The sequence below is a fragment of the Balaenoptera borealis genome, assembly GCF_965194805.1.
Source record: "Balaenoptera borealis genome assembly, chromosome: 7".
Lineage (NCBI taxonomy): Eukaryota > Metazoa > Chordata > Mammalia > Artiodactyla > Balaenopteridae > Balaenoptera > Balaenoptera borealis.
In genome coordinates, this window is record NC_138864.1 from 12,539,764 (window position 1) to 12,567,465 (window position 27,702).

The following is a 27,702-nucleotide window of genomic DNA, read 5'->3' on the forward strand; positions in this document are numbered from 1 at the left end:
TTGGGTAAAAAGAAAGATAGCTTTATCGAGGAAGCCGGCAATCCTGGGGAGAAGCTGGACTCATGTCCCAAAGAACCAACTCCTCACTGTTGATCAGGGGCAAGAACTTTTAAAGGGGAGTTTCAGGGATGCAGAGGCTGGGGAGTGGCCACGTACAGAACAACTCCAAAAATCACCTTGATGTTAGTCATGCAATGGTCTGATCGATGTCATATTGATGGTTTTAAGTACATTTAACCTTCAATTCCAGGGTCCGTTTGTTCCCATTTCCTTGAGGCCAGTTCTTGGTATTGTGCAAGGTGGAACAGCTTATGTCATGGCTACAGTCTGGTGATCATGTCGTTAACTTTTTCCACCTGATGGGGGCTTCAGTATCTGCAAAATATCTCAAAGGATATAGCTCAGAATATTAACCATAGCCCTTGAGGAGGAACTAAAGGTCCTTGACTTTGTTTAATGGCTAAACTATTATTATTTTGTCTTGTTTGACTATTTTCCTTTGTGTCTGCACTTCTTCACTTCTCTGATTAAATTTATTCCCTGATAAAGTTTTTCTACAGACAAGAAGCAGGTGGAAGACATGGGGGGGTCTGTCGTGAGATGGCCCCATAGGGTCCTGCTCCATTACAGAGGGAGTCTTTCACCCTCTTCCACGAGGCTGGAAGCCTCTCCAGGTCTACAACCTGCGGCTTTAAGACCACAGAGGACACCTGTCTTCCCTGCCAGCTCCACATAGAAAAATCCCCCGGGAAGCGCTCCTGCTGGCCGGGGTGGGTCACACATCCATCCCTGGAAGGACCCATTTGCCTTGTGGCATCTGACTGAGGGATGTAAGTGCAGCCCCCATCAAAAACCATGCTTCTAGACATGGGGAGAGGCATTCCCTCAAAATAAAAGGGCTGCTTTTCTGTGAGAGGACACTGTGGAATCCCCAGAAGTCCTAAGGAACCTGAGAGCAGGGGACAGGAGCCCGGGTACCCGGGAAGATGACTTCAACGGTAGTGCAGGCTCTGTGGGTACACAGCTGTCAGTGAATTTAAATGAGAGGTGACCCAGGATATTTTCTCAGAAATAAGAGAAACAGGATGAGGGAAGTGAAATAAGAAGCAAAGCAAACAGAATAGAGGAAGGGAGGCGAGCTTCGAGCCAGAAGGCAAAGGAGAGGGACGTGGCAGACCCCAGGGTCACCGCTCTTGTCATTGGGCACTCGGGGCTACTTCTATCTAATGTCAGCTCCCAAATCATCAGCGGGTCTCAGCTAGTTCCCTGCGCAAGAACAGAGTGTTTCACACCCACAGAGGTCTTGCGGTCCATGCCCAACGTTTCCCCTTCTGAGCGGGATGAGAAATGCACACAGCCGCCCAAACCCGTTAGCCCTTCTGGTACATTCCGAGGTGGCAGACTTGAATCCGGGCAGGAGTGCCATCCTGGCTTATGAAGCTTCTGCAGAGGGTCTGCAGCTCTGGAAACAGGAACAGAACTGGCCCCGAGGAAGAAGCCTGCGAGGGCAGCAGCAGTCAGGCCCTCAGGCTTTTACCACAAGGGGCTAGAATAACAGTCCTCTCCATTTGCAGAAGTCCATCAACATGTCCTGCCAAAATGAAACAAAAGACAATAATACAAAAATTCATGGCAGCAGGGTATGAAAATGAGGGTCACATGCAGTGCAGGCCACAGAGGGGACCACCCACCGTCTGGTCCCAAAGTGCCCCCAGACTTGCCTCCTCGACCTCACAGAATTCTCCCCCGTCCCAAACATGTGGCCTCTCGGGGCTTCCTGCACCTCTGCTCTCTCCACCTCTCCTCCTTGCAAACTCCTAGTTACCGTCGAAGCCACGCCCAAACAGCGCCTGGTCTGGGCCGCCTGCCCCGAGCCCCAGGCACCAGCAGCCACAGAGGCCTCCCCTGTACTTCTCACCTCCCAGCCCTGAAATCAGGTCCCCAAAGCCCATGACTCTTCAGGAGGTGGGCCCCTCTCCACCACTCTGTGCTCAGCCCCTGTCTTGGCACCTGGCACCCTTCACACTCAATAAATGTCAGGTACCTGTTTGGTGATTGATACAAGGCCTCTGGCTTAAAGGGAACTGCCCTCAGGTCATTTTCCATTCCAAAAACAACTCTGAAAGGCCAGGGGCTCCAACCCACACCTTCTCCTGCTGCGAAAACCGATCTGAAAATGAACACAGCACCTGGGAATCGACTCACGCTGTAGAGTTTCTAAACAGCAGTGCTGAGCTCTGAGAATGCCTTCCCGGGGAGGGGAGGCTGCTGGTGGCCTCACTGTCAATCCCTGGAACAGTACGAGGCCACGTCAACTTCAGAAACAAAGCAGTAAGCAATGGACAATACACTGCTGCCACAAAAACAGCAGGGTTTTAGGAGAGGAAGTTTCCTCTGTGGATTGGGACACTTCAGACATTTGCGGGAAGATGCCCAAGAAAACTGTCACGTGAGAAAACTTCCACCCATCTGGCTTATTTAATAAGGCGCCTCCTTGCCCCTCAGTGGGGCATCTGATGCCTCTTCTTTGATGGCCCAGGAAGGCAGCACAAGACCGCTAGGTCCCAGGAGGTGGCAAACACCTGCACAGACAAGTCACCTGCAGTGACTGGAGGTTATAACCACTCAGTCACGGCGATCCTTCTGGTCAATGTGGGCGAAGCTTCAGAAACCTTCTCCATCTGAGCCATGGACGCTCCAGGTCCTCAATGAAATAAAATATTTTGTGTCATGCATAGGATGAGGACAGGCAGATAAAGCCAGAATGTTAACCACTGATACAGCTTTGCACTATTTACGGTCCCCTCAGATGTAACAGCCTGATCTGCTGTGTCACACGGCACACAGGCTCCGAGTTGAAAGACTCTGTACTGACTTGAGAAGCTCCTCCAAGATGCTTGGGGTCCCTTCCTGCAAAGCCTTTGGGAAAGTGAGACGAGCTCCACGCATGGGGGAAAGGTACACAAAGGGAGGAGAAAAGCAAAACACAGAACACCATATAGCCTCATCTCCTTGCAACTAAATTTCCAAAATGGTCACCTGGACACTGCTAAGTTAGTGAGATTCTTCATCTAAAGAGCATTGAGTTTTCCTCACAATCGAACTTTTATCAGAAAAAGGTGAGGCATTTCTGTAACAACCTATATGGGAAAAGAATCTGAAAAAGAATGAATATATGTATGTGTATAACCGAATCACTTTGCTGCACCCCTGAAATTAACACAATGTAATAAATCAACTATACACCAATATAAAATAAAAATTAAATTTAAAAAAAAAAAAGAAACAGTTTAGTCAGAAGGGAAGGAAAAGTTCACTTGGGAAGCTCAGCACACAACAGATACTTCTGCTGATTTCCAACGCCAGTCCCATTGATGGTTAGCTGATTAAAAGCTTCACGCCCTCAATCCACTTCATACTGTTGAGTCACGGAACACTTACCTTCCTGAATAAAGGGGAGAAGTTCAATATTATCAAGTCATCCTCGCAGCCATTAAAAGGATGAAATAGAGGTATGTGTGCTGGCATAGAAAGAGCTGAGGACCTGCTGTAGGGAACAAGCTGCTGCACAGCCCCAGGTGCATCACGACCCTGGCTAAATCCTGGTTAAATTCTACACATCACAGAGGTGCGTGGGGAGGTCCTGCGCGACACTCACCAATCAATAGCCACGTCCGCCTCTGGGAGGAGAAAGAGGGAGCCGGTGAGGGCTGGTGAGGACATGTGAGCACAGGTGAGGGCGGGTAGGGACAGGTGAGAACAGGTGAGGGCAGGTAAGGGCAGGTGGGGGCTGGTGAGAGCAGGTGAGGACAGGTGGGGACCGGAGGGGGCAGGGCAGGGCAGGGCAAGGCAGGGCGGGTCAGGCGAACTGGCACATCCCACTCTACACTTCCATGTTGTTGGAGTCTTTCTCTGAAAAATGGAAAGGGGAGAGAGAGACTGTGAGCTCCCCGTAATCAGTGCCCCTCGATCCAAGGAGCAGGCCTTGCCCGATGCCCCCATGTGCACCCTGGAAGAGAAGGACGATGACCAATCTGGAGGAGCTGCAGGCGCGGGGGAGTGAGAGGCAGGCTGGGCGCAGCGCCCTCGGGAGAAGGGGCAGGAAGCTGCCTGACACCCTCTGTGGGTCGAGGGGGGCAGGGGGTCCTGGTAGGATCTCCCTCGTGTGAGCCTGACAGGCCAGACAGCCAGGTGCCTGGGGGAGAGGTGGAGCCTCACCAGGGACGAAATCAGCCTGAGCCCCCAACCTCAGGGAAGGGGCAGGCGTTCGGAGGTGCCCATTCCTCTCTCCTAACGTTAAGTTTTCAATAGCGAACAAGGGGACGTGGGGAGAAGCTGGTCCCGGCCAGAGAATCAAGAGCTGGCCTGCACATTTCCCCCCTACGGCAGCCGAGCGTAAGGTCACAGGTGAGTCATGCGGGCCACCTGGGTCACGTGAAACCTCTCACCTGTACCGAGAACTAGACTTGGGTGCAAGACCACCTGGTCAAGTTCAAGTCAGAGAGAAGGGCCCATGAGTCCACTTTGGAGGCGGCAAGCTGTCGGTGGTTTGCCAGGGCAGCTGGGTTTTCCTGGAGCAAAGTTTCACTCATCCTGAGGGGACGGCTACAGCTCAGCCAGCTGTTCTGAGGGGAGGGATGCCTTTGCTCTGGCCTTCGGGAAGCTGGAGAGTTCAGTGTTCTATTAGGAACAGTAAAACCATAGTCCTGCAGGCTAAGGGCTCCTTTTCCGAAAAAGTATGAATTTGGCATCCCCCATGTCAGAGAAGGAGGTTCTGTTCTCTTGGTCCAAGTCCTCTCTCACTGAGGAATCCAGACAAGACACTTAGGGAGATGTGCCAGGCCGGTCCCTCCACCCTCGGCTTTAGGGGAGGCTGCAGGGAGCGCTGGAAAGAGACTACCTGTTGGAGGGGACATGACGCGTAAGAAAGACCGAATTTGAAATGTGAACTCGTGTTTTTATGATGATCCTCTTCCCCAAGTGGAGGAATGAACTTGGCAAATTCCTTCTTTCAACGGGCTCAGTGGATCCTTGTGTAGTAAGGAACTATATCCCAGTTTAAAAAAGAAAAAAAAAAAAGATGCAGGCAGAAGGCTAAAAGGAAGCCCAAAGGTGTGTCCTCTCTGTGGAAAACCGCAGTGCACCCTCTTTGAGGTCATGGGAACCCTGAGCTTGGACATTCCCTAGGCCCTTGGGTTGCCTGGCATAACCGCAGCCTCCATTCTCGCCAACAGGTGTGCACAGAAGTAATTCATGCAGAAGTGGGACTGTGGCCTGGGAGCAATTCCAACGTCACTGAAAAGAACAACCCTAAATGATGCCTAAACCACAAACCAGAGGACCTGCCTTGTCTCACCCTGGACCACCAGCTGTATTTGCCCGCTGACTCAGCCACTGTACTGAGTCTCCTCCTCAGCCTTCAATCTAACTAAAGCACAGTCATCCTTCTAAAAGCTTCTGTAATAAGAAGAGTAGCTATAAAAGCAATAAGACTTGCCCTTTTGGACTTAGAAGATAGCGTTAACAAGACTGACTTATGCGGGGATGGGCTTCCATTCCACCAAGGCGAGATATTTAGCAGATATTCTAGTGAGTCCAAATCTGTTAATACCTGGGGAAATCTCTGATCACAGGAGCAAATTACCTTCTGGAAAGGTACTACTTTGATATAAAACGATTATATATAATTGCACTTATTACCTTTCCCTAAATTTTCTTAAAGGTAAATCAGCATTTTCATTTCTTTGAGGTGAACCTACGTGATTACATAGTACTTGGTATTTCCAAATAACCGCGTTTCCACATCCTGTAGGATCACAGGAAGGGACTCATTTTTTAAAAAGAGTAGAAAAAGCCTTGTTCTGTTATTTCTGCTCAGTGTTTAAGCCTGTCGCCTCATCTGTACAGTCCTTCGCAATCTTCATTCTTCATTTCAAACTGGCAGCCATCAATGAAGATGGACAAAGAACTCCATTCATTCATTCAAAGTTTTTCGATCCTCAAATCACAACAATTTAACCAGCTTAGTTGGTCAGGTTGCACCAGGCGGACTCTACTTTGGATATTGCTGTGGCTTCCAGCTTCTAGTGAAGCTGAAAATCCCTCACAGTGGATTTTCTGGTGGGTTTCCACCCAATGCTAATAGCACCCCTTGGAAATAGTTGCTGCAGAAAACGAAGTTGTAGCCACTCACCAGGAATTTAGCGGTGTTTTTGGTCTGTGAGCAGAATTGCCTATTTTCCAAGAGACACGTTCAAGACCCCTGTAGGGATCTTACAAAGGAGTCAGGGGCCAAAAAGTGTGTCTCCAACCACTCCCTGGGGGCAGAGAGAATATGTCAGGTTCGCAACATGTTCTAAAACTGGTTCTATAACCAGTTTTTTGGTGGATCTGATTAATAATTAATGTATTGTGCTATTGGATTTTATTATAAAAAATATATATTTGGTCTTTATCCCCTTTCTGGCACAGATCAACTAAAACCCTTGTAATGTCCTGTGATGTTGTTACCGAGTCCAAGCTCGCTGTGCTCACCGAACGACAGGCCAATAAATCAGAGACGAGGTGTTGAGGCAGGGAATACGACTTTATTCGGAAAGCCTGCAGACCGAGAAGTTGGCAGGCTAAAGTCTCAAAATAACCATCTTATCGGGGTTTGGATGTCAGTTTCTTTTATAGCACAGAGAGGCGGAGGAGATGAGGAAGAAAAGTAAAAAGGCCATTAAGTCTTGCAAATATCCCCTAGGATTGGCCAGCCTCGGGGAGGGGATGTGTTAATTTCTTTTTCTTGTAGCCATCCACAGGTGGACAGGGTCCGGATGTTTGCCTGAACAAAGGCACTTTGGTTTAACATTCAGGCAGAGGGGCGGGGTTCCCCGAGGCAGGCCATTATGTAGAGACAGGATCCTTTTAGTGAACAAAAGCAGCAGAAAGCGAAGGTTAAAGTAAAAGGAACAGATCCAACATGTAGTCAGATTTGGCTCTTCCCTATTACAATGTGAGCTGTAATGGTACAATATCTCTTATTATGTTAATGAGGTGATTTTGAAAAGCCCCTATGGATGGGGGCTGGTTGCCAGGAGAACAAACCACGTGATTAGAGGGTTGGAAGTTTCAGTTCCTGACCTCCAGGGAGGGAGAGGGGCTGGAGGTGGAATCAATCACCAATAGCCAATGATTTAATCAAATGTTCCTATGTAATGAAGCCTACATAAGAACCCAAAGGACAGGGTTCAGAGGCTTCCTGGTTGGTGAACACATGGAGATTTGGGAGAGCGGCGCTCCTGGAGAGGGTGTGGAAGCTCCACACCCTTCCCACATACCTTGCCTTATGCGTCTCTTCCATCTGGCTATGAAATAAAATTCATATTTTACGGCAAGCCAAGAAAAATTGTAACATAAAATTTTTCTCTGCTCTTGGCCTCCTCTCTCCCACCACTGTATATGTGCAGTATGTATGGACCTAACCTTCCCATCAGCGGGAATACCTGCTCAACCATAGAGCAAATTTCCCCTAGCCTCAACAAGACAACTCCTTAAAATAGAACCTTCCTTCTTGATCTTGTAACGGGTCACGATGTTATCGAACCAGACTTGGGTCTGCTTGCCCACACACAGTAAAGCCAATCTACTGACACCAGGTTGTGGTGAAGGAAAGTGCGGTGTTTATTGTAAGGCGCGGTAGGAGGAGAACCGGTGGTTCAAAAACCCCAAACTCCCTGAAGGGTTTCAGCAAAGAATTTTTAAAGGCCAGGCTTTGGGGGGGGGGGGTTGGGGGGTCGCAGGGAACGTGATCAGCTCGTGCACAATTCTCTGATCGGTTGATGGTGAGGTAACAGGCTGGTGTCACAGGGGTTAGCGTTATCAATCCTTAGTCTCCAGTAAGCCTGGGGGCTATATGCTCAAGGTCATCAAGTAGTTAACTTCCATTTGAGGGGGGGGTTTTAGCATCTGTAAAGCAACTCAGGAAATGTCCGTCACATACTATTATCTAGGTACCTCAGAGGAGCTACAGCAGAGGATATGGGGGAGGGGTCTGTCCCGGGAAGGCCCCATAGGGTCCTGCTCAGTTACAACGATGACCCACCACTTTGTACTTGCAGATCTGGATTGTGTAAACTGTCCATAATATGTCATTTAATGTACAGCCCTCTGTCTCAAAAACCTTATATAACTGTGCTTTGACTTCTAACGGGCTGAACAGTTCTCGGAGCTTTCTGAGATGCTCTCCCAGGGCTATAATCCTCAATTTGGCTTGAATAAACCTTTCCATTTCTTTCTTAGATCAACTGATTAATTTTTCATCAACAATGCCCTTTCCCCATACCTTGTGGTACAAATCTCTTTCATTTGGCTATTCCTGAGTTTTTTATGCCTTTATAATCTGGTGACCTAGTGAGTAAAATGTTTCTCTGAGTTCTGAGAGTCACTCTAGCAAACTAGTTGAACTCACAGAGGGGGTCGTTGGAACTTCCCACCTATAGCCAGTTAATCAGAAGCACAGGTGACAACCTGGAACTTGTGACTGCCCTCTGAAGTTGGGGGGGAAGGGGTACAGTCTCGTGGGATCTGATGTTACCTGAGCGTAGACAGTCAGAATTGAGCTGAACTGCAGAACACCCAGTTGGTGTGGGAAAAACTCCCAACATGGGAATTTGTGATCAGAAGTGTAGCTGTTGTCAGAATAGTACATTAACATTAATTTGCATTCATATATTAATTAACATACTAATGACTTTTTTGACTAAAAAAATTGCGACAACGTAAGTTACTAATTATAGGATTACTCCTCCTTAGAGTATTATTTTCTTCAAACTGGTTAGCTGGATAAGTAACCAGTAGGGTCACCAGAGCGTCTTCTACAACGTGACGACAGAAGCCTGAACAGGTGGAAATCCCAAGGTTGTGAACACCCTGGCTGACAAGGGCTCCCACCATCAGGACAGATCAGGAGATGAGGTCTGTTCTAAGGATCGGCCTGTAAAGCTAAACCCTCCTTTACAGGCTGTACGGACCCTGATAAGAAAGGGGGTCAGTCCCAGGACTTGTAGGGAAACAATCTCTCCAGGACTCATGTCCTAGAGGCTGGTGCCTGTTCATAGCTCCAGGGAAAAGTCTTTCTCAGGAAAGAAGCCACACCAGGTCTTTCAGCATGAACATGTCAACTGAAAAAAAATGCACAACCTGGAAGTTGAGAACTACGTTTTATTCTAGGACCTTACTGAGGACTGTAGCCCAGGAGACAGCCTCTCAGCTAGCTCCGAGAAACTGTTCCTAAGAGGTAAGGGAAGAGCCAGGATGTATAGGAGTTTTTGCTGGGAAAAAAAAAAAGTAGCCAAAACATCAAAAGATTACTGCTGGGGCTTCCCTGGTGGCGCAGTGGTTGAGAATCCGCCTGCCAGTGCAGGGGACACGGGTTCGAGCCCTGGTCCGGGAAGATGCCACAGAGCAACTAAGCCCGTGTGCCACAACTACTGAGCCCATGTGCCACAACTACTGAAGCGCATGCGCCTAGAGCCCGTGCTCCACAACGAGAGGCCACCACAATGAGAAGCCTGTGCACCGCAACGAAGAGTAGCCCGTGTGCAGCAATGAAGACTCAATGCAGCCAAAAATAAAATTAATTAATTAATTAAAAAAAAAATTTCTGTGATTACTGCTAATCACAAAAAAACAGACATCTCAAGTTAATGATTTTAGTGCCTTTCTATGTATGGGGAGATGCAAGAGTCTGGGCTCATTGAAATTATTCCTGTGATATATATCTCAACTCTCTAGGGCCAGTATCCTGTTTTTCTCCATCCTGGATCCCCTCAGGGTGCACCTTGGGGGGGAGGGGGAGGGTGGGCCATGGCTGCAGTGGCTGATGGCTGCCGACATTTGCTGTGCCTCCCATGGGGGCCAGAACCCAGGTCCAGCACACACAGGCCGGGCTCAAAGTCCTGATAAGACTGGCTCCTGAATTGAGGGAGGGAAGGGGGGAGGGCAGTAGCACCCGGAAGTCCCAGTGGTGCAGGGCAGAGTGGGGGAGGAGAGGAGAGATCAGGCCCCCAACCCCATCCCACCCATACACACACCACATGGATGGCCTGCTCCAAGACTCTACCTTCACTTCTCCTACCTGGGCCAGACCCTGCGCCCACCCAGCCTCACCCTGCAGGAGCAAGGCAAGCTGCTCCCACCAAGAAGCCCCCAAAGACGCCTATAGAGCTCTCTTGGCACAAGGAGCCCCCATTCAAATGGTCACACCATATTCACACTTTGCCACACTTATCTGAGGGTTACTCTTATTTTGAATACCCTTTGGCTAGGTAGAGTGATTAGGACCCTAAACCCATCAATGTGTCTGGGCTGGGAGACTGCATCACACCAGCCAGAGCCCTGGACCCCCAGCAGGGAAATTCTGTAAGGGGCCATCTGCCCCCCAACCCCCGGTCTGGGAACCCACCCCTCCCTCCCAGGAGAGGCCATATTCAGGGTCTAGCACAGCCATTCGGGTTTTTTTGTTTTTTTAATTTATATATTTTTAATTTTTATTTTTTGCTGCGTTGGGTCTTTGTTGCTGCGCACAGGCTTTCTCTAGTTGCGGCAAGAGGGGGCTAGTCTTTGTTGCGGTGCACAGGCTTCTCATTGTGGTGGCTTCTCTTGTTGTGGAGCATCAGGCTCTAGGTGCACAGGCTTCAGTAGTTGCAGCACGTGGGCTCAGTAGTTGTAGCACACGAGCTCTAGAGCGCAGGCTCAGTAGTTGTGGCGCACGGGCTTAGCTGCTCTGCGGCATGTGGGATCTTCCCGGGCCAGGGCTTGAACCTGTGTCCCCTGCATTGGCAGGCAGATGCTTAACCACTGCGCTACCAGGAAAGCCCCAGCCATTTGTTTTAAAGTACAACTTTGGTCTTCAGAGCAGTGGGGATTTAGATTCACCTGACTACCTTGCCCTGGTCACACAAAGTAGAATCCAAAAGGCTCTCAAGTTTGGGATTTAGGCAAGGTTTGGAGGCTTCTCCAAAGCCCTGTCACTTTACTCAGGTCAAGCAACATGCTGTAAATTTCACACAGGAAATAGGCTGCACTATTTGGGGTTTACTTTTATATGGCCTGCCTCTGTGGGGCTGGGAATTTGCTTATTTGTTTGCAGTTTTTTAGAGAAGTTACTCACTCTCATTCTTAATTTACTTTATATATTTCAATGCGTTTCTTTGAGTGCTTAGAAGCTGATGAATTTGTGAAGCTTACAATGACCATGTTTTAAATAAATTTCATATTATGCCAGGACTTTAGCAAAAGTTTGGGGCAGGGGGTGGGGCTAATCAGAAGTCTTTACACAGGTTTTATTTTTTTTAACTCCCTCAACCTAAAATTAATGAAAATTATTTACTGCATTTCAACAAAATACAACCTATTTTGGCCATTAAAATTGTTTTTAACTTGATGCTTGCACTTTTGCCAATCTTGATAATTATTGCTTCATTATGGCTTCAGCTAATACTTCGTTAAACTAAAAACAAGTGATAAAATCGGCAAATGGGGATTTGTGTCCGCATCACACAGGCACATACTCACGCAAAAACACACATGCAAACTCCCGATCACATACACTTGCACACTCACACGTGTGTACGCACATACATACGCACAAGCTCACACACACATATACAGTGCTGGGGAAGGCTGTTTTACATGGAATGAGGAAAGTATCGGAGGTCAGAAATCTTTCCTATTGCCTCACTGAGAAATGGAATCTTGTCCAACGATAAATATTCCACCAACTCTTTAAAAGCAGCTGATGTGCCCACGCAACAGAGGACTTTTTTTTTTTTTTTTGAAGTCTCTGGAATATTTGACCAGGACAGCCTCCTTCTATTCTCCCAGGTTTTCTCTAAACTCCAGGTTCTGGGTTCAGCCCAGACTCCACACGCAGGAGATGGTCTCCCCAGAATCCAGGATGACTAGACTCTCCCAACCACATATGGCTGCAACCCCCAATGCATTTGCCATGGGGCGTGTGCCGCTCTGGAGAGCCCCTCTCATGGTTCTGCATGTGTGCTTAGCTAAAAGACGTTCCAGATTAATACAAATTATTGAAATAATATGCAAAGTAAAACAAATGGATGACTTGCCACCTGTCGGGTACCTGTACTTTTGTTCTCACGGTACTGCTGGCCCCGGGTACCCACGGAGTCTAGGCCGGGGGTCTGCACGGTCTGGAACTGCTGCATCTGAGCTCCCCCCGTGCCCAGGCCGCAAGCAGGGACCGCAGGCAATTCCCACACAGGAAGCGCAGGCAGGGAGAGGCCGTGCAGGGTGGCACACTGTGGACTCAGGGCAGAACTCCATCTCCCACTCTGTGCCAGTCTGGCCGCACAGGAGCCCCTCTGTCTGCCCTGTCAGGGACAGGCTGTGCAATTAAGAAATACACCACTTTTTTACAAGAAGGTGCAAAAAGCAGAACATGTATCTTCCTGAATAACCCACAGTGGGTAAGATCCCACCGTGCAGCTGTACTGGCGGCATCCCACTGCCTTGATCACTTGCCTCCCAACACATTGCCAGGTTTCACCCTGTAAATAGCTGGATTCTTTTATCCTATGTCCGCAAACTCAAAGAGTAAGAGCACGGTTCATCTATTTGGTGAATAGCAATGGCCTCTGCGTTGAGAAGTCTTACTAGAAATTGCATTGGGAGACAATCTTAAATGAAGGCATGATCCTATGGTTGAGAATGGCACTCACTTCAAGCTAGGAAAACAGAGAATGCACCCTTAGGGTCACCACCACCCACTTTGATGGCCTCTTCAGAGGGGCTCCCTGAGTCTGATTCCTGGTCTGAAGAAGTCTTACCAAATAATTGCTGCAGGGACTGAATGTTATAAGCTGAGGTGCCTAGCACAGAGAATGCCACAGAATCAGTGTCCGAGGAATGACTGATAGTGCTTTTACTTCCCACATCTGCCCCCTCCCCCTGCGATTCAGCTGCTAGATGACCACAGCAGCAGTCCATCCTGATCCTGACCCCAAATCAAGGCCCCTGCCTTTCCTGTAGTTACCTCTGACTTTTAAATACCCCTACCCCTGCTTCTGGTCACTGAGATACCTGGGCCCACCATCATGGGTTAAAACCCCTGACATCCTGATTGCCCAGGAGATGCAGCCAAATCCTAAGTCTTTCTCCATCTTTAAAATATTCATTGAGTACCCGGGTTCAGGACCTGGGATTTGATTCGGGATTTGAGTAAGACCTGGTCCCTGCCCTGAAGAGGAGAAACAGGCATGTAATCAATTTTCTTAAAAGCAGAATAAGCTCTCTGATGGGAGCACGGGAAAATCACAGAGGACAGCAGTAAAAAATCTGGAGGTATCAGCGAAGGCCTGGCACAGGTGGTAACCACTCAGCCTTGTTTTGAAGTTGCCAGAAGGGAAAGGCACTGAGCGTCTAAACAAAAGGCATGAAATAGTATGGTGTCTTTAAGACATAACTCAGTGTGGCCAAACCACTAAAGGGGATTATTAGAAAACTGAGATGTGTGAAAGAAAACTTTCTGGGATCCTGCGGCAAATCTACGTTATAAGTGAAAAATATCTGATGAGTACAATTGTGTCTGAAGTGACTACTGAGGCCTTCAAGAATCAGACTTCTAGATGGATCTTCAAAAGTCTATGCAAAACATTAAAAGGACAGAAAAAAATTAAAATGTAAAATATTTGCAACCTACATCACAAATGATTAATAACCTTAAAATACGAAGTTTCTTACTATAGAGAAGAGAGAAGAAAAAGAACAAGAAATTTACAGAGCAGTTCACACACACAAAAAAAAGAATTAAAAATGACCTTTAAACATATGAAAAGATGCTAGATTCACTCAGAACAAGAGGAAAGCAAATTCCAAGTATACTGAGTTACCATTTCTCACCTATCAGATGGGCAAAAATTCAAAAGGTTGACCACATATAATGAGGCAAGACTAAAGAAAACACTGTCTCCCATAAACCCAGGGGGAATGCGAAATGTCACAGTCCCTGTGGAGGGCAATTTAGCTAAATCATGCAGGCATTTACCCTTCAACCCAGCAATGTCACTTCTAGGAATTTACTGGCGAGAATTTTAAAAAGATATATGCACAGGGTTACTCATTACAGCAGTATTTTACAAAAATACAAAAAGATAAAAAGAAAAGAAAAAGAAACAGAAAACAGAAAGCTGCAAACAATCCAAATCAATAGGATTTAGTTGGGCAAGTGATCACACATCACCTGATGAAATGCCACACATCTGTAAAGATGACTGAGATGTCTGCTTCAAGGCAGAATACAGAAAATGGTAAAAAGCCCATCCCTCCCACCAAAACAATGAGAAAAGAAGATAAACTTAAAACAAAATAAAATGTTACTTAAACCTATCAGAAATATGCAGATGTAAAGAAGTCCAAATTTACTGAATTCCAGAAGAGTTCTAATCCCTCCCCAGGTAAGAAAAGACCAATGGTCACTTTCCTCCTTGAGATCACTGCAGAACAGAAGATGAACAACTTGGCCGAGATGAATAGATTTAATGGGTTGGAATCTGGAGGATCCCCAAAAAAAGAGCTAGCTCACACATGTGCCAATTCTCCCACTTGAGAAGATGGAGGTTAGTCTACAAAGAGAGAAAGGGATATCTCCATAGTTTTGAGGTATTTAGATCCAAAGCTTTTACTCCAGAGAGGAATCTGGTGTCACCCTCAAGATGTCTGAAAACAGAAATGAATTGCAACTACTAACAGCACAAACCAGCCATGGCCCAGCTTAACTCCTGATTGGATCAAAGTGATGAGCTCCTGACTCTGGCCACACTCTCCACTGTTCTTTATAGTCAAAGTCAAGTACAAAACCAAAATTATCAGATGTTTATAGAAACAAGGAAATGCAATTCACAATAAAGGGAATAACAGGTAATAAAGGGACACTGAGAGATGACATGGATTTTGGAATTAGCAGAAAAGGATTTAAAATAACTTACAAGTATACTAAAGTAATCAAAGAAGAATATGAAAATGAATTAAAAGATGGATAATTTCAGCAAAGAAATGAAAAACTATGCAAAAGATCCAAATGGAAATGCTAGAATTAAAAAGCCTTATAACTGAAATCAAGAACATATTCAGTTGGTTTACCAGGGGGCTGAACAAAACAAAAAGAATCAGTGAACTCAAGATAAGTTAATAGAAAGGATTCACATTGAAGCATAGAAAGAAATAAAATAGATACTGCATCACATCATAGATATGTAGACAATATCAAACAGTCTAATAAGGATGTAACTGAGTTCATAGGAGGGAGATAAAGGAGCAAAAGAAACATTTGAACAGATGATAAGTGAGAATGTCCCAACCTTGTCAGAGTCATCAGTCCAACAATTCAAAAGCTCAACAAATCCAAAGAAGGATAAACACAAACATCTATACCAGGGCATGCCCTAGTCAAACTTCTGAAGACCAAAGAAAAAGAGAAGCTGGGTAAAAGCATGCAGAGAAAAGAAACAACTTATGTTCAGGGTAACAACAAAAAGAAAGGCAGGTGACTTTTCCTAAAGCACAATAGAAGCCAGAGTGATGAAAATGAAATCATCTGTTTAAATGCTGAAAGAGGGCTTCCCTGGTGGCGCAGTGCTTAAGAATCCACCTGCCAATGCAGGGGACATGGGTTTGAGCCCTGGTCCGGGGAGATCCCACATGTCACGGAGCAGCTAAGCCCGTGCGCCACAACTACTGAGCCTGCGCTCTAGAGCCCGCAAGCCACAACTACTGAAGCCCACACGCCTAGAGCCCGTGCTCCACAATAAGAGAAGCCACCGCAATGAGAAGCCCATGCACCGCAACAAAGAGTAGCCCCTGCTCGCCGCAACTAGAGAAAAACTGCACTCGGCAATAAGGACCCAACTCAGCCAAAAAATAATTAATTAATTAATTTTTCTAAAATGCTGAAAGAAAAAGATTTCCAACCCTAAATTCTAGAGTTAGCAAATATAGACTTTAAAAATGAAGATGAAATAAATCATTCCCAGAAAAAAAAGAAAGCTGAGAGAAGGCATCAGCACCCTGTCAACACTGAAAGAAATACTAAAGGAAGATCTTCAGGCCGACGGGGATGATCTGAGATGAAACACGCGTCTGCAGAGAGAGATGGAGTCACCCACGTGAGTCGACACGTGGCCAAAGACAAAAAGATTTTTAATATATTTAAGACTCTTCTTTAAAGCAAAAATAATAGCATGTGTTGTGTGTTTCATAGCATGTGTGTAAGTAAAACACATACCACAATAGCACAACAGTGCAGATCCTGGTAACAGAATTACGTTGTTCTGAAGTTCTCACATTGAGAAGTGGTCTGATAGGAACTCCTGGTTTCCTGAGAAAACGTTAGTGGGGTCACTGTAATCTTAAAGTTAAGGATAAAAACAACACACACACACCGAAAAATCTTAAAGTTAACAATGAAAACAATACAAAAAGCCAACAGAGGAAAGAAAGTGGAATACCAAAAGATATTTAATGAAACCAAAGGAAGGCAGAAAAAGAGAAGTGGGACAAAGATTCAATGGAACAAATAAGCAAAAAGAAAAGAGGAAAATCAGTACCATTTACAAATAAAGTAAATAGGAAAATGGTGAACACGACCCAATCAAAGGAATAATTAGATTAAACATTAATTAACAAAAACACTCCAATTAAAAGACAAAGATGATCAGATTACATTTAAAAATCAAAGAAAGACCCAACTACTGGCTATTTATAAATGATGCACTTTAAATATAAACAAACCATTAGGTTTAGAGTAGAAGAATGGAATATATATACCAAGCAGACACTAATTATAAGAAAGTTGCAGTGGCTAAATCAATATCAGATAAAGCAGACTTCAAGAAAAACAGTACCTTCAAAGATAAAGAAAGAACTCATTTTTTAAAGAAGAATCAATTCATCAAGAAGACAAACAATGTTAAATGCATAGTCACTTAGTAACAAAGCTTGAAAATACATGATGCAAAAACTTACAGAATTAAAAGATGAAACAGATAAATCCACAGATGTAATTGGAAGTTTATATTCTTCCCTCAATAATTAATTGATTGGTATTCCTTCTTTAGGAGACAGAGCCTGATTCCCCTCCCCTGAGTATGGGCTGGTCTTGGTGACTTGCTTCTAATGAATAAAGAAGTGACAGTTTGTGACTTGAGGAGTAGGTCATTAAAAGGAATTGTGGCTCCTGTCCCGGTTGCTTTCTATCTCAGATGACATGATCTGGGGAAGCCAACTGCATGTCATGCACGAGCTGCTTGATGACCCACGTGGCGAGGAACTGAACCCTCTTGCCAACAGCCACGTCATTAAGCCACCCTGGAAGTGGGTCCTCCATCCCCAAGTGGCACGTGAGTGGGAAGGACCCAAAGCAGCATCCCAAATGCTCTGAGAACTGAACTGAGATTTAGACCAGAGCCCACATCACAGAATAACCCCTGTGTAATTCAGGCCTGAGGCAGACCCAAAGCAGCATCACAAATCTTTAAAGCAGAACTGAGATGAGAACCACTGGCCACAGACAGTGAAACAGAACCTGTGGTTGGACCTAACCAAGGTTATATCCTGCTAAAAAATCAATAAATAAACAAACAACAGCATCAACATTCCCCGTAAGATTAGAAGAGGACCCTGCACCTAGAGTCTAAAGAACATACATTCCTTGCATGGAAGACACAGAAGAAAAGCTGGGAGAGTATGAATAATTCTCCAGAGAAAAGACAGTCGACAAAGGCCAACCTCCGGACAACCCAGACGTAGAAATGATCAAAAACGTAAAGTAGCTACTAGAACCATGCTCCATGAGGCCAAAGAAAACAACCTCCAAGTGAAAGAAAAGTGCTCAACAGAAAAAGGAAATGTAAAAAATAACCCAATGAAAATTTTAGAAGAGAAAAATGTAATATGTGAAATAAAAATTCACTGGATCAGCTCAATAACAAAATGGAGATCATGAAGAAAAGAGTTAATGAACTTGAAAATAGATTAATAGAAATTATCCAATCTAAACAACAGAGAGAAAAAAGATCCAAAACAAATGTGCTCTGACCAGAGCACCAGAGATGTACACAACAATCTCAATGTAACATGGAAGACGATAAGAAAAGATTGGCACAGAAAACAGAATTTGAAAAATAAGAGCTGAAAACTTCCCCAAATTGATGAATAATGCAAATTTACAGATTCAAGAAGTGAGAAAACTTAAAGAGGATAAACTCCAGTGAAATCATACCCAAACACTTCATAATCAAACTGTGGAAAACAAAAGATAAAGAAAAAAATTTAAAAGCCAGAGAATATAACACATTGCATAAAAGAGAACAGAAATGTTCTCTAAGGATTTTCCTTCAGAAGTAGGAAGCCATAAACAGCTTAGGAAGACAACCACGGGAGGTTTGTCAAGTAGCCAGGTGGTCGTCCAGATGTTTGCATGCAGACTTTGAGACCTGTGGCCGGTCACTAATGGGGGAAAGTGGAACATCAAGGTTCATCCTGCCCTGGATCTGAGCCCACGGACTTCTGATGGCCTCCGAAGTCTCCATCAGAGCCAGGAAACCAGTGTCTATACAATGTTTGGAGAAGTTGCCATCTCCACCTGCTGACTAGATTGCCAGGGTGGGGAACCGCAGCCTAACTGCAGCTCAAGGTTAAAAGCCACAGATAACCATGCCTGTTCTTTTTTATGGGGCAGTCATCCCAGCAGATCTTGTGCTGATGTCACTTTGTACCTGCTTTCAAGAAAACCTGTTGATTCTCTGGACAGCCCCAGTGGAGACAGTGAACTCTGTCTATAGTATAAATGTTTATATTGTGTTTCTAAGACATTCTTTGAGGCATATTATCTGTATGCACATAGGTTAACTTTTATAAAAACTCTTCACAAATTGCATCTTATAAAATGGACACAAATACTAGTGACAGTTTACCCTTCATACAGCACTGACAACTCTTTCGGTGAACACTTTGTAATTATTTTAAAAGTTTGATTGGTGATGATAGAAAACTGCTTGAATGAATTAAGTATCTGGGATCAGTCCTTAAAAAACAGATGTACCCACACTTTTTAAAAAAGAATGACTTCATTGTCTAATTCTCAACTTCTTCTAAAAGAAGAACTGTCTAATTCTTAAGTGGGCCAATTAAAAAAATAAAAGAATAGGAAAAGGTATAGCATGCAGACAATAATCAGAAGAAACTGGAGTGTTTAGATTAGCATCAAATAAGCAGACTTCAGAGGAAAGAATGTTAACAAGATAAGGAGGAACACTGCGTGATGATAAAGCATCAATTCACAGAATTCCGAAATATATGTGCCGAACTCAGAGCCTCAAAATACACGAAGCAAAAGCTGATCAAACTGAAAGGAAAACTGATTTTTGTACTTAAAGTCTGTGGCCACTCATAGCCCGCCTGTCTCAATTCCTGGTCCATCTCCCCTCAGCTCACCCTCTTGGGGAAACCACTCCCTGTTAAGTCCAACTGTCTGACAGCTCTTTGCACCTGTTACTGAATAGAGCTGGAGAACAGGACACGGTCATGCTAATTAGTCTTATTTTAAATTCATGACATTCCAGTGGGTCCTTAATGCTACCATTTTCCCAAGCCATTCCCCTTCCCATGCTTGTGATCTCTATTTCCCCCTTTCTCCTCCCACCTGTGTTGGTTTTTCTCCTTTCCTCGCTGATAACTCAGGCTTTTTTTTTCCTTTTTAGTTTCTCATGACCTCACTCACTGCTTTGGTAATTTCATCCAATCTCATTGTTTCAAGTACAAAATATATTCCTTTCTTTAGGCTGCCTAACAAATTACCACAAATGGGGTGGCTTAAAATGACAGAAATTTATTACCTCCGTGTTCTGGAGGCCAGAAGTCTGAAAGGAAGGTGCCAGCAGGGCCAGGCTTCCTCTAAGACATTAGGTAGAATCATTCCTCACCTCGCCTGCCGTATGGTGGTGCAGGCAATCTTTGGCGTTCCTTGGCTTATAGCTAGATCTCTCCAAATTCTGCCTCTCTTCACATGGCGTTCTCCCCTCTGTCTGTGTCTCTCCTCTTACACGGACACCTAACATTGGATTTAGGACCTACTCTCATCCTGTACGAGCTCATCTTAACTAATTACATCTGCAAAGACATTTAAAAATAAGTTCACATTCCATGTGTACATGAATTTCAAGGTAACACTATTTAATTCAGTATATTTTGCCCTCTGCCCTCCAAAAATTGACATCTGCATACAAAATACATTCACCTCATCTTAAAATCTTCCATTCCAGAATTATCCCAAAATCTCATCTAAATATGATCAACTCAAAAAGTTCCAAATCCCATAATCTACTTGCCTAAATGGCCCAGATGGGTGATACTGAGGGTATGACCCATCCTGGGGCAAAATTCCTCTCCATGTGTAGACCTTTTAAACTAGAAAACATGTTATCTGCTTCCAAAATGCAATGGTGGGGCAGGCATAGGATAGGCATTCCCATTTCAAAAGGGAGAAATTGGAAGGAATAAAAGGGCCATGGGTCCCAAGCAAGTCCAAAACCCAGCAGGGCAAATTCCACTAGGTTTCAGGACCTGAGAATAATCCTCTGTTGTTTGATGCTCCACCCTTGGGGCCTGCAGAGAGAAAATCAAAACAAAACAAATCAAAAACTTCCTATAAAGAGAACTTCAGGACCAGATGGTTTCACTGATAAATTCTACCAAATATATAAAGAAGAAGTAATATCAAAGACTCTATACAAACTCCCCCAGAAATAAGATATTACAAGGAAAAAGAACTACAGATTAATATCTCTCATGAAAACAGATGCAAAAATTCTGAAAAAATATTTTAGCAAACCAAGTTCAGCAATATATAAAAGAATAAGACCAAGGGGCTAAGGGAAGAGATTGGGGTGGTGTGTGCTATCCCAAGAATGCAAGGCTGGTTTAACAGTTGAAAATAATTCTATGTAATTTACCACATTAATAACCTAAGAAAGAAAAGCTATATGATCATTTCCATAGATGCAGTAAAGGCATTGAACAAAAGTCAACATCCATTCCTAATAAAATGCTCTCTATGCAAAATAGGAAAAGAGAGGAACTTTGTCATCCTGATAATTGGCATCCGTGCAAAACCGACAGCTTATATCATACTTGATTATAAAAGTCTGAACGCTTTTCCCCCAAGATCAGAAACACAACAGGATGTCCTCTTTTACCATTCCAATCAAGCATCATTCTAGAAGTTCCAGCCAGTGTTACAAGGCAAGAGAAAGAAAGAAAAGGCATCCAGATTGGAAAAAAAAGTAAAACTTCTTTATTCACAGATGACATAATACATAATAGAACTACTAGAACTAAAAAAAAAAAAAAAAAGAACCACTAGAACTAATAAATGAGTTCTGCACATTTGCAGGATACAAAATCAATATACCAAAATCAATTGTATACTAGCGATAAAAACTTAGAAATTTAAATCTTAAAAATATACCATTTACAACTGCATCCAAAAATATGAAATACTTAGAAATACGTATGACAAAACACATGCAAGACTTATATGCTGAAAAATAAATGGACATATACACTGTGTTCATGAGTCTGAAGACCCAGTATTATTGAGGTCAATTCTTCCCAAATTGATCTCTAGAATCAGAGAAATCCTAGCCAAAATGCTGGTAGATATATACAGATATAGATATAGATATCTAGATATATAGAGATAGATCTATCTATATTGAAAATTTGGTTCTAAAATTCATGTGAAAATTCTAAGACTTAAAAGAGTCAAAACAATTTTTTTTTAAAAAAAGAATAAATTTGGAGGACTAGCACTCTCTAATTTTAAGATTATTATAGAACTACAGTAATGAAAACAGTGTGATACTGGCATAAAGATAAATAAATAGAGATGGCATAATAAATTGATCAATGGAAGAGAATAGAGAACCAAAAAATATACCCACACATATATAGACAACTGATTTTCAACAAAGGCATAAAAGCAGATAGTCTTCAGAAAATGATGCTGGAAATAGGATATCCATATAACTTCAATCCATACCTCACACCAAATCTGAAAATTAACTCAAGATGGACCATAGGCCTAAATGTAAGAGGTAAAATTATAAAACTTTTAAAAGAAAACAAGATAAACCCTTGGTGTGTGACCTTGGGTTGGGCAAAGATTTCTTAAACATAACACTAAAAGCATACTTTATAAAAGAAAAAAGGATAAACTGCACTTCATCAAAATTTAAATTTTCACTCTTCATAATATCGTTAAAAATTTAAATGACCAGCCATAGATTGGGAGATAATATATCCAGCAAATAATATATCCAGTAAAGAAGAACTTGTATCCAAAATGTATAAAGAAATCTCAAAACTCAATAAGAAAACAAACAGCCCAATTTTTTAAATGGGCAAAAATTTGAACAGACACTTCAGAAGAGAGAAGATACACAGATGACAGATTAGCACAAGACAAATGCTCAACTTCTGTAGTCATTAAGGCAATGCAAATTAAAACCAAAATGAGATACCACTACTTAACTAATAGAATGGCTAAAATTAAAAAGACTGCCCATCCCAAGTGTTGGCAACTGTAACTCTCATATACTGCTGGTGGGAATGTAAAATGATACAAACGTTCTGGAAAACAGTTTGACAATTTGTCAATTTCATAAAACATCAAGTATATACATATATATATACACACACACACACACACACACACACACACATATGTGTATACATATTCTATATATGAATATATATAAATGTCTGGGCATATATGATATTTTATATATTATATATATATATGATTACATATCATATAATCCAGATATTCCACTACTACTATTTATCCAGGAGAACTGAAAACTTGCATCCATACAAATATCTGTACATGAATGTTCACAGAAGTTTTATGTTTAATAGCCAAAAAATGAAAACAACTCAAATATACATCAACAAGTTAACAGATTTAAAAAACCAGGGTTGTATGTATACGATGGGATTCAACTCAACATCAAAAGAAGTGAACTACTTATTCTTCCCTGCCTCAACAGGGATAAATCTCAAAATAATTATGCTGAGTAACAGAAGCCAGACGAAAAAGAGTCCATACTGTATGATTCCATTCATATAAGATTCTAGAAAATGCAAACTAGAGTAACAGAAAGGAGATCACTGGTTGGGAGGTGACAGGATTGGTGTCAGCGCCAGAGGCAAACCAGCTGAATGGAAAATGCCCCCCAAATCTTCCTTGCTCCCTATTGGCCAGGGAAAGACCCTGTTATGCCCATGGCCAGTTTGACCGCTGCATACCATCCCCAAAGAGAGCAGCAACTGGAAACATGTTAACATTTGAACTAACGAGTCAGGAATCTGGAGCGGGGTGGGGCTCTGGTTTGGAATCCATTTGAGAATAAATCCTCTAAGGTTTGTTCAGGTGGCTCTGTGAATACAGGGGTAAAATCTGACTTCCCACGTGGCATTACTGTGTCCAAGAGCTGCTCCTTCCATGAATGCCACGAGATACACAGCAGTGATCTTTCCTGGTCTTGGAATCAAGGTTCAGAACCTGCTCCGGGTCAGAAGCTAGCAAGGGGAGGAGTGAGCCAGCAGGTGGGCAAACACTCAGGTCTCCTGTGATCAAGGTCCCAATCTCCCTCTTAGTTCCCGAAGTTCCAGCCTTGAACAAAAGCTGGATCTGAGACAGACTCAGGAACTGGCCCCCTGTGAATGACCAGAACAGAGAAACAGCCCTTGCCCTGTAAATGACTACACGGGCATGGGTGCCAGTGCCCATGGGAACAGCAATGCTATTGTGAGAGAAAAGGCTGCGGACAGGGAATCACTGTGCTGAACAGAAACCTGCCTTCCACCGGGTGGGATCCCAGAAGGCTTGTCTTCTGCTTACAACGTGCCCAAGCCCTTTCTCTGGAAGCCCTTCATCCATCTCCAAATTGTCAGACCAAGCAGGATGGCACTAACTCTGAAGTCCCCGGCTCTAATGCCACGGGTGCCACTTTCCCAATCCACTTTATCAAGCGTCCCTCTCAGAATTCCACCTCCTCTGGAAGACACATGCCAACACTCATGCTGTCCATTCCAAGGCCTCCCTCATCCCTCCAGGCACACAGAGCTGCGGTCCTTGCATGCTCTCATACTCCTCCTTACGACTCAACTCACCTCTCTGAAGCTCCTTTCGACCACATAGGAGAGTCTGTGCCCCCTCCCCTGGGTCACAGACACACTTGGTCAACCCTTCTGTGTTTCTCATGGTCACACTGCACACCACTGCCTGGTCCCCATAAGTCTCTCCAGACAGCCTGTGAGACCCTGTGGCCAGCAAATGGAAGTGCTCAGTTTGTGGACAGATAAACTCTTAGTGGTGTCATTTGTAGGTTAGGGTCATTTCTAGTGTTCTTCTCAGCAGTAATGTCCTCATGCATCCCCAAACTCAGGTGACTTACCTAGCAGGCCATCTGATGGAGGGGAAATTAGGTTCCCTTTCCCCACCCACACCTCCTCTAGCGGGAAATGGCAAAGCTTTAGGCAGAGTGGCACCGATCCCTGAAACTAGGTCCATAACATCACTCCCCTCTAGGAATTAGGACATTTCTGTTCAGAGTCTACTGGGGTAGGTAAACCTGACAGCCAGACCTCTGGGACGTAGAAGAGAGGGCTTACTGCTAGGGGCAGGGAGAGAGACCATAGGGTGGTGTGTCCACCTAGGGCAGAAGAGAAGCAAGGGAAGTGGACGTCATATGGAGACAAGGTGCCTGTGAGCTGCTCCAAGAAATGAGTGGCTTCTGTCATGAGGTGAAAATAACCAGGCTGACCCCAGCAGTCACCCCTCATCATCAGGCCAACTGAATTTTGTTAGTGAAAAGGGATACATCCCATCCTGTCGCCTGTCTGTTATGCCAATGGCTGTCTGCTACTTTACAATTATTCAGCAATTTATGCCAAGTACCTTCACCAGGGGAAAAGTCATCTTGCCTACCGACCACTTTATGTTAATAACCACAAACGCCAGATAAATTGGTAGTTTGACAAAATTAACTAGAATGCCACAAAATTAAGTTTTAGCCCATCCAAGTCCCCAAGTCTTCCCTGCAACAACTATATTCCATGGTGGGGGGAGGAGGGGATTGTGGTTCCCTGCAGTTTCGTGAAATAAAAATGACTAAAAATTGAAACACAACTCTCCCCACATCACTGCCCCAGATTTACTTTGCAAGATTTCACGAGAAAGGTCATGAGAGTCTATAAAACGCTGTTGTGGAATGTTATTGCAAGTTACAGTGTAACCTTTAGTTTTCTTGGTCTCTGGCTTGTTCAGAGACATCCTGACGCTTAGGCGCCCCCTAGGGACTCCGCGCAGAACACTCACCTTTTCTCCAACTGCACGGGGAGGTCTGCGACTTTAGACATTCTCCCTGGGCTTCCCTTGTCCGCTACTTAGATGATGATGCTGGTAGGGGCTTCCCCCCCGGTGGTGCAGTGGTTAAGAATCTCCGCCTGCCAATGGAGGAGGCACGGGTTCGAGCCCTGGTCCGGGAAGATCCCACATGCCGTGGAGCAACTAAGCCCGTGCGCCACAGCTACTGAGCCTGCGCTCTAGAGCCCGCGAGCCACAACTGCTGAGTCCGTGTGCCACAACTACTGAAGCCCGCCCACCTAGAGCCCGTGCTCCCAAAAAGAGAAGCCACTGCAATGAGAAGCCTGTTCACCGCAACGAAGAGTAGCCCCCGCTACTCGCCGCAACCAGAGAAAAGCCCGTGGGCAGCAACAAAGACCCAAGGCAGCCAAAAATAAAATAAAATAGATAATGCTGATAAAAAGTGTCACACTGACCAAAGACCAGCTCAGCCCCGGGTATAACACTGTGCTAAACAGAGGCGGACCTGCCACCCCAAGAATCTTCTGATGTAGAAACCGACCGGAATATCAGAGTCAAGTTCCCCATGGTTAGCTATTAAAGAACACATGTTTTGTTTCAATTTTCCAATGAAATTGGAGACCCTGTTCTTGGCTGTCAAAGCAGATAACATACAGGTACAAGGAGTGGTACAGGAGAAAGGGAATAGACAGCGATGGTTATGGCACAGTTCACAGTAAACAGGGCAATCTAGCCTGAGTGCTGGGGAAGGAGGTGGGGCGCGACAGGGACATGAGGGGCTGTGCCTTTGCGGGCCGGGGGAGACAAGACCCTCTCTGTTTGCCTTTCATCTGTTCTCCTTTGTAAAGCCTCAATTATTACTATTATTTTATTATTTATTTGTTTATTTGCTAGGAGTAAATTGGCCTTCCCAATTTACTAAAAGGAGGCGATGTATGGTTATGTATATAGATACACACATACACGGACACACACAGAATAGAGACCACGTTAACTTCACCCACGGCTGCGCAGAGCTCTGCCCGGGGTGGAAGAGGGAATGCAAGGAGGTCCTGATTTGCTGTGTCTACTGCAAACTGCAAAAGGCTCCTCCTAGACACCTATCCTCCTCCTGGGGCAAGTACCCGTTTTCTACGTGGTCTCGCCGCTTCCCACCGCTGATCCACACGCTCTTTGTAAGAGCCTTGAAAGTGTAATTCCAAATTCAATCCTGGACCACTGGCGTCCTCTGTTGGTCACCTAGGGAAGGGGCGCGCAGACACAGTTGAAAAGACCCGCACGGAGCCGGCCCACCAGATTCACCGAGACCTCCCGGCGCAATTGTGCTCTCGGACTTCCCCCCACTAGTGCAAAGTGTTTACATTTCACAGATGAGCGAGAATCCCAAAGTCTCCACTTCAACGCACCGCAGGAAACTTAGTACAGGAATACAAAGTGACAATAGTGAAAGTCACCAATTTTAAGGACTTAGGTTATTAATCACGCTTCAGCAGTGCTGGCTTTATTGTTTTTTATATTCTTTTGTGGTGAATGTAAGCTCTATTTGAAAACACTGCCTAAAACAAGAACAGGCGTGATGTCAAATCTCTGACAAGCCCTGCTAAGGACCCACTCGCCGCCGGCCCACTTTGCTAACCAGGTACTTGCGTACAGACGGCAAGTGTGAGCCCTCACCGCTTTGAGAAGTTACGTGGAAAGGACGAAAACCACGTGCGCACCTGCAGATGCGCATTTGTGGGGGGAAGGTAGGTGCTAATGATAAAACCCCGAGTCCTCGGCTCCCTGAGACCCCGATGCGAATAGGGTATCCTCATTCAGAAATTCATCCCCCGACCCAAAGAATTAAATTTTGCAAAGCTTTGCCAAGTACACACGGTGAAGAGCTGCGCTCACCAGTTTCCCTGACACCATCTCGCCACGGATCGATCTCAACCTGGGGCGCAGAGGGAGAAGGGCGGCTGCAACCGGGTGGCCAAGGTCGGGGGCGCTGGGGTGGCCTGGGGCGCCGGAGATGCCGGGGTGGCCGAGGCGCCTGGGTGGCCGGAGGCACCTGGGACGGCGGGATGGTGGTGCTGCCGAGTTCCCGGGGACCGAGGGGTGGGGGGGGGTGGGGGGGGCGCCGGGCATGAGCGAGCGAAGCAGGTGCGCGGGCGGCCGCGCGCTACGCGCCCCCGCACTCGGCCAGGCCGCACAGGGCGAGGCGCGGGCCCGGGGAGCCGGGTCCGCGCCGGCCCGCCCCCGCCCCCCTC

General features: G+C 45.0%; 1 long non-coding RNA gene across 2 annotated transcripts; it reads right to left on the bottom strand.

The window, feature by feature from the left end:
• Nucleotides 1-27,694, bottom strand: LOC309632573. 2 transcript variants are annotated; one of them, XR_014246984.1, is made up of 5 exons: nt 27,347-27,694; nt 26,578-26,692; nt 25,445-25,572; nt 2,045-2,170; nt 1-1,591 (listed from the first exon to the last, which is right to left on the bottom strand). It is a non-coding gene; the product is annotated as an uncharacterized lncRNA (long non-coding RNA). The 2 variants fall into 2 exon arrangements; XR_014246985.1 differs by lacking the exon at nt 27,347-27,694 and adding an exon at nt 26,815-27,335.
• Between the last annotated feature and the right edge of the window lie 8 nt (nt 27,695-27,702).